At 50.3% G+C, this 7,772-nt stretch overlaps 1 long non-coding RNA gene across 1 annotated transcript; it reads right to left on the bottom strand.

Moving 5' to 3' along the window:
* Window positions 1-293: 293 nt before the first annotated feature.
* Window positions 294-5,616, bottom strand: LOC125161494 (uncharacterized). The gene is made up of 2 exons (XR_007150638.1): window positions 2,575-5,616; window positions 294-1,088 (listed from the first exon to the last, which is right to left on the bottom strand). It is a non-coding gene; the product is annotated as an uncharacterized LOC125161494 (long non-coding RNA).
* Between the last annotated feature and the right edge of the window lie 2,156 nt (window positions 5,617-7,772).

The raw sequence follows: 7,772 nt of genomic DNA, 5'->3' as shown, positions 1-7,772 counted from the left end.
CCGAAATATTGTACAAAAAGTTGTATTCACGTGAGTCTCTTTGTTACAACATTTGAGAACCTTTAACAATTTTGCACGTAACAATAGCGCACATAAAGTCAATACCTTCCACAAGCTGTGTATGTGAGTTTCCCACTGGATTGGGCACTTTGTACAAACTTCCAGACTCGGGGCACAAAGCCACCCCAGCTCTCCTGACTTGACACCCTGGACTGGTGGTTACTGAGATATGGTTCCCAAAGCTCTCGCTGCCACATTGCTATTCACGCAGTTATAAATATGACATCTGTTTCTAAGCTGATCAATACAGTGTTAATATCTAAGGTAACAGAGAGATTTTTTAAGCCCCCAATTTACACGTAGAAGGTAAGTAACACGTGTTGTGTGCTTTATTGATTAGATGGATAGATACCTACCCAGTTACAGAACCACTGGTGAAACACAGTTTTAAATCTGCCTAAAATGACTATAAAGTGGGCATTTGTCTCTTTGACTTTCCAAAAGCCAAAGGAAACCTAACGTCAAATGGCCACTATCGTCTGAATCCACAGCCTCCGCGGTGCACACAAATTTTCTACTCTGCGTGGAGATTGACCACAATATTAATAATGTTTGTCTCCCTAGGCAGTAGAATAAGAGGGAATTTTAGTATGGTTAATTATGCTTCTCTGCGTTGTCAGACATTTCAAAAATAACCCTATTAAAATGTGTAATAAAAATCTAAAAGAAACTCAAAACTCACTACAAACCGTAAAGTCAAAGGGAAGCTGTGGTAGAGTCAGTTATTGTTCAGCAAACATTCACTCCCTGCCCACTCTCAGCATCGCGAGCTTTTCCGCCTCACCCTCACAGAGGTTGGGCTTGGTCATGTGACTTGCTCTGGCCAATAGGAGGTGGGCTGAAGCCACAGGGTGTCAGTTCCCAGCCTAGGGATTGAGAAGTATTGGGTGTTTCCTCTCTCTCCTCCAGGAATTCCCATAATGGGCTTGTTCCAGCACATCTAGCCCGGATTGCAGAGTGAGAAACCTGTTACAGACCTGAACCTGACCTGCAGCCTGAAGCAAGGCTGGGCCAGCCAACTCAAACATCTGAAAGCAAAAAAGAAACAGTAAGATTTCTGGGATTGTTTGTTATGCAGCAAGTACTGACTAATACAGAGTCCAAACAGGTAGGCAGTGTTTTTACCTCACTCACTGAGTATACCCTTGCCATGCCCAAAAGCCCTAAAATAAAACAATGATACAGTTGTTGCTTTCAAAAATAGAAAGTCCTGGGGCGCCTGGGTGGCGCAGTCGGTTAAGCGTCCGACTTCAGTCAGGTCACGATCTCGCGGTCCGTGAGTTCGAGCCCCGCGTCGGGCTCTGTGCTGACGGCTCAGAGCCTGGAGCCTGTTTCCGATTCTGTGTCTCCCTCTCTCTCTGCCCCTCCCCCGTTCATGCTCTGTCTCTCTCTGTCCCAAAAATAAATAAACGTTGAAAAAAAAAATAGAAAGTCCTTGGGGGCACTTGGGTGGCTCAGTGAATTAAGCGGCCAGCTCTTGATTTTGGCTCAGGTCACAATCTCAGGGTTGGGCTCTGTGCCGGGCAGTAGAGCCTGCTTGAGATTTTCCCTCCCTCTCCCTCTGCCCCTCTCCCCCATTCATGTTCTCTCTCTCAAAAGAAAATAAGAAAAGGAAATCCTGAAAAATATGGAGAAAACGAAAACCCACCCACACCCTACCACTCAAGTAGAGCTAGTAAGAGCATCTTGGTGCACATCCATCTAACCTCTTATCTCTGGTGACAGACGAAGCCAATTAGATTAGGAAGAGAGATAAAAGGCAACCTCATCCTTCAAATGGTTCACATCAGAACCTTGGAGGCATCCCTGACGACTCTTCTCTCCTACATCCCGTCTGCCAGCAAATCCTTCAGGCCCTGCAGAGCCCGCCCTTTCGCCTTATCCCCTCCATCACCATCACCTCCACCACCGTCTTTCACCTATAGTATTGCAACCACTCCCGTTCTGACCTCCTCATCGGCTGTCCACACAGCAGCCAGAAGGATCCTTTCAAAACCTGAAATTCTGAAACTCGGTTCATGGCACGCTTCCCATCTGACGTGCCCATGACTCCCCCTCTCACTCGGAGAAGCACTTATCATGACTCCGAGGGCCCCCCATGGGTTGCCCCCCTTTTCCTCTCTGACCTCAGCGTCTCCCAATCTCCTCTTGGCTCAGTCAGCTCCAGCTTTCACTGCTGCCCCAACACATCCTGCACGCTCGGCCTCCCGTCCTTGGCCCTCTCCGTGCCTTTCGGTGGGAACGGACACGAGGTGGGTACTCATATGGCCCACCCCCTTGCTTCCCCGTGTCTGAGATTCAAAAGTCGCCTTCTCAAGAATGTCTTCCCTGGCTATGCACACACACACACACACACACACACACGTGCACACACACTGATACTCGATGTTCCTGCTTCCCTGCTTTACTGTCCGACATGCCATGTGCCTGAATTCTCACTTACTTGTTCGTGTATTAACCATATCCCCTGCTAGAATGTGAGTTCCACAAGGGCGGGCCAATTGTGACGCTTACCACGGGAGATTCCGTGCCCAGAAGAGTGCGTGGCACGTGAGTAGACGCTCCGTGAATATTTGTTGAGTGAATGACTAAATGAGTGAATGGATGAAAGTGTGTAGAATGTTTCAGATACATAAGAGAGGGGAGCTGCACCGCAGAGGTTGAAGAAAGATGCTTTCCTCCTCTTCCATCGTATAGGCTGAAAAAGTTGCCAAAAACTTTTTAAACGGAAGGCAAATGTACAAAGTAATAAAGGCCACTGGTAGAAGAAGCAATAATATAATGGCTAAAAGCAGGGAGGCGAAAGGAAGAAGGGGCAGTGGAGGGAACGTATGTGAACAAAATTCCTTCTCTCTCTGGTCCCTGGCCGTTGTTTAGGGTTGATAATTTAAGACACAGCACTCTACGTTTGTTCCTTAAAGCAGAGGCCTCAATGCTGTAAAATATGTCCCTCCGTTGTATGCAGGGTGGCCCAGACACTGCTTCTAAAATTTTCAAGTTAGGTGCCAAGTGTTGAAATTTGGGATATTTCATATTTAACCGTTTCTCTTAAAAAGATCTGGCCACGCTGGGCCCGCATTCTGGAATCCAGCCACCAGGTGGCGCATAGTTGCAGCCCCTCCCATTACATGTGGCTTGAATCCTTGGTTTGCCGTAGGCTCTCTGGGCTTTTCGTTCCGGGTGTAAATATTTAATGGTAAGAAACTAAAAAAAAAAAAAAAATAGAAACAAAAAATTCTAACAGCAGTTATTTCAAATCAGTGGGGCCTAGGGGCATTGAAAAGATGGGAAAGGAGAGTAGCTCATTTAGAACCTTGTTCCCTAGGAGAGCGTTTATACATGAGGTCAGGTACATGCGCCTTGTTCACATAATGAAGGCACCAATTAGGTTTTAAAAGTCACTTAAAAATACATTTTTTTACTTTAGAAAAATTGAAAAACACTGACAAATATAAAGGTCAAGGATAAAAACTGCCCGTGCCCTGCCAGCTGCTACCAGCACCTTGGTATATATTCACCTAATCGTTTGTCTATCGTGATAAATCAAGCTAGTTAGAAACAAAGACGGACATCTGGATAGGTGGACATTTCCACATCGTTGAGACCATGCTGTGTATAAAACGTTGTGACACTTGCCATTTTAGATGGTTGAGTATTGCACACGAGGCTGAGTTCATATACACATTGCCTTTGCCAATGTCAAAAACTGCATCAGCACTTTCTCCCAGCGTCTGGCTTTTTCTCTCCTTCTGAGTGTGTAGAAAATTGAATTATGTGCGAACCAAGTCAACATTCCAGTTTTCCTGGCAAAGACTGATTCTGTCAGTGGAAACAGAGTGTTTTCATTTTCCTCCTCTCCCCCCATCATTCCATGCTTTTCTGGTTTCTCAGTGTGCATATTTCGCCTCTGGATTTGGCACTGTGAGGCTGCTAAGTTTTTCCAGATTTGGGGTCCGATGCCATCCTAAATCTCTGGGTTTGACAGGCCGGGGCGGTGGTTTCTGAGATATGAACCAAAAAGCTCTCTCTGAGGCCGTCTCTCAATCAGATGACAACTCATGAGGTGAGAATTTGCAGTGACACTGCATTCGGAAGCCAGAGTTCACTGCCTTCCGCCTGAAATGTACCCGCACAGTGCTGGGCACAAAGGAATTTCTGACACGGTAGCACCAATGGCCAGTCCGACTTCTCCGATTCCACCGTGGGTTAATTTTTGAAGACAATCACAAGGTGCCCCCCACGTCCGCACCTGAGATTTCCAGGCTCCCAGGCCCTTCTGGGCCGACTGGAAGCCCGATTCCTGGGACAAGGTGGGGAAACAGGAGCTGCCACCACCCGTCATCACTGCACCTTGGAGCTTGCCCTCGGGGCAGTCGCAGGTGCATCGGCAGCCCTCCTTTTCCTCCCCCTGCCCGCCCACGCACATGATGTGTTGGGCAGTTCCCGTGACTTTCCCGCTCGCTTCTAGGTCATGACAGATAGCAGTATGCTGACGAGAACAGTCACGTCTTCCAGTCACTTCCAAGTGTAACAGCCATCGAGACCTAGCAATTAACATGCCACCTCACATCCAAGTTCTGAATTTCATTCGTGTGACACCTCTCCCCTACCCCACTCTTACTTCTTCTCCTCCCCACCTGACCGCGAGGAGGTTAAGGGACACGAAGGCCTCACGTGACTGGCGCTGTTAGGCTGCGGCATCGTGCTTTCTGGGCTCCGTGGTGTTTGTAGTGGATTCCTTCTGTCATTGGGGTGGGTGTGTGTGTGTGTGGTTCCTGGGAGCTCCACCCACTGGGAACCTCTGAATGAGCTTCCTTAAAGGCAGGGGACGTGTCTCCTCTGGCTGGCCACTTTCCATTTGGCCCGCAGACCCTTGGCATCCTGGGGTCCAGCGCCTTCCCTTCACTGGAATCCTTCCCATTTCCAGGCAGGCCTCTCACTGGGAATCCCAAGGGAGCCCAGCCCAGCTGCTTCCGTGGGACTCCGAACCGCTGGGTGGAAGAAACTCACCCCTTTGGCCCACTCGCCAGCTACTTCCGGTTGCCGCTGGCAGTAATCCATCACCCTGCAGGGGCTGAGCGACCACAGTCTCAGTCTCCTAGACTTTTCTAGGCCTGGGTCTGGCAGTTCAGGAGACTGGAGGTGCACCGCAGTGTCTCCCCAACTCCGTCCTCTCTTTCAGCTTCTCCAACCTCCTCGAGGTAGGCCCTGAGCTAAGGGTCTCAAAGCCGATTTCCACCCCCCGCCCCCTTGCAATTCCTGCGCAGGTGGAGGGGAGGGCACCTGTTACCCATCGGGTTACTCCTGACCTCTGGGGTTTCCGCCAGACTGAAGGCAGGAAGAGTCCCCTTCTCACAGCCCATGGCTTTCATTTCTTTCGACGTCTGTTCACAGCTGTCATCTCCAGCCTGTGTCAACTCCAGTACGGAAAACAGCCGCATCTTCTTCTCATTCTCTTGTCCCTTTGTGACAGCACCACTCATAGAAGGCGGAGCCCAAAGACCGTGCTAAGGCTGGAGTCTCAGAAGGGAGCGCGGGTGGCTGGGACACCGCCCACTTCCTTTCACCCTCCCGTTCTCGCTGGGGACCCCTCTCCCTTGCCTGGCCAATGAGGCCACGGCAGCCCCTCCCCCTGACTACAGCGATTGGCTCAAGAACGGGGGCGTGGCCAAGGCTAAGCCAATCAGAGCCAAGGTACTGCACCCGGAATGACTTTTAAGTCTCCTGAGACTGCCTTTCTTATTGGATGGCTGAGGGACTGGGCTGTGGCCCGGGGCCGGGTCTCGTCTCCTTGCTCCCAGCAAGGAGAGCCTGGTCGAGAATGAGGCCAAGACGGCAGGCAGAGTGAAGGTCAAGAGCATTTTAGGCGTCAGCCAGTGAATTTCTTTGTGCTCATTTAAGCCAGTTCGTGTTCTCCTTTTCTTTCACTTGCAATCAGGGGACCTGGCTGATACAGAAAGAGGAAGAATCGCACCCCAGGAGGAAAAATGATTAAACATCTCATCGGAAACATGCTGAGTCTGAAATGCCTGATGGGGGCGCCTTGGTGGCTCAGTCGGGGAAACTGTTGACTTCGGCTCAGGTCCTGATCTCACTGTTTGTTCGTGAGTTCAAGCCCCACATCAGGCTCCGTGCTAACGACCTGCAGCCTGCCTGCTTTGGATTCTCTCTCTCTCTCTCTCTCTCTGCCCCTTCCCCGCTTGCACTCTCGCGTGCTCTCTCGCTCAGAATAAACAAATAAACTTAAAAAAAAAAATAAATGGAATGAAATATCTCCTTAGCTTAACTCCCATCGAGAGTTTCATCAATGTATCCAGTCAGCAAATATCTCTGAAGCACCTCAGTTTCCCCGACACCCCGAGCAAACTGTTATCATTCAGATGTTATAGGTAAGGAAATTCGGACTTCGGCCAAGACAGGAGACCACGCGGGGATGTTGGAGCCGGGACTCTGCCACCGTCCGCGTCTGACGGCAAAGCCCTTGTTTTCCCATCAGGCTGCACCAACTGCTCTGAGAGGTGCCCACATTTGCCAGCCAAAGCCTGGTTGCTTATTGGATCATATCCCGGGAACGAGCTCCTGGAGCAGCAGGGCCCAGGCTGTACCACCCCCAGGGGGTTGGCAAGACGTGTCCAGGCAGGGTGGGCAGCAGTCCCTCTTCCTCCTAGGGAGCCTTGAAATCATGCCTTTGCGGTCCAGTGAGTCTGACTTACCCTGGAGTCTCTCACGCGGCTTAACACAATGCCTCACATCCAGGAGGTGCTCGATCATAGTTTACCGAGCGAAGGAAATAATGAGGAAAACGTCTGCCTCAGCAACCAATGCCAGTGCTATGACTCAAGCCGTGCGGATTGTCCCCTGGAGAGGACCGCGTGCACATGCAATTCTGTGTCCAAGAATCTACCCCGCAGACACATTTGCACATAGACTCCTATCAGGGCCGCATCATAAGGTTGGGCAGGGTGTGCACTGCCCAACACCGAGAGGCATCTTTCACACCACGGGAGACGGGGGAAGAGGGAAGATCGCTTTTCACGGCCTACCTTTGTGTGCTGTGTGAATTCTTTTCTTTTTAGCATAGTCATATATAACTTATTCCAAAGAAAAACTTTATCTAAAAACCGAGGTGGTGTTTAAATGTCTTACTACATTGCTTGGCGCATCAGCCATTCTTTATTATTATCGTCACCGTTTTTTAAAAGAAAACGCTGCATGTCATTACACCGCAGAGACACACGAGGGCGCGCCAGGCATCTGCTGAAGGGTTTCATAGCAGCAGTCACCGAAGGCTAGAATGCCGGGAGTGCAGGGGTGGGGGAGAAAATCCTGGGAGCCTCCTAGGACGAGAGTGATTCTTGGCTCCCTTTTGGTCCGGCAGGCCAGGCTTGTCCATGAAATGCCAGGGCTCCTTTCCTGAGTGCTTCCCTGCTGGGAATCAGGGGGAGAGCCCATCGTCCGCAGGTCATGGGGATGAGAGCTATGTAGGGGGAGCTGCCGTCGGGAGGTCCTCCTACCACAGGACCTTAGCATCCTCATCTACGCGAGGGATAATAAAACCCACCTTGCTGGGCTGCTGTGACGATTAAGCAGGGGCTCTCAGAGATCGAGAGAGGCCTGAGCTAGTACTCCCGGTAGTGAAACACTGGAAAGGAGAAGAGAGAGGCACAGAAAGAAAAAAATGCCCCAGAGTTACCAAAAGGGAAGTGGCTTTT

Source organism: Prionailurus viverrinus, chromosome A3 (assembly GCF_022837055.1).
Source record: "Prionailurus viverrinus isolate Anna chromosome A3, UM_Priviv_1.0, whole genome shotgun sequence".
Taxonomy (NCBI): domain Eukaryota; kingdom Metazoa; phylum Chordata; class Mammalia; order Carnivora; family Felidae; genus Prionailurus; species Prionailurus viverrinus.
The sequence above is the reverse complement of the archived record's forward strand: the minus strand, read 5'-3'. Positions and strand labels throughout refer to the sequence as shown.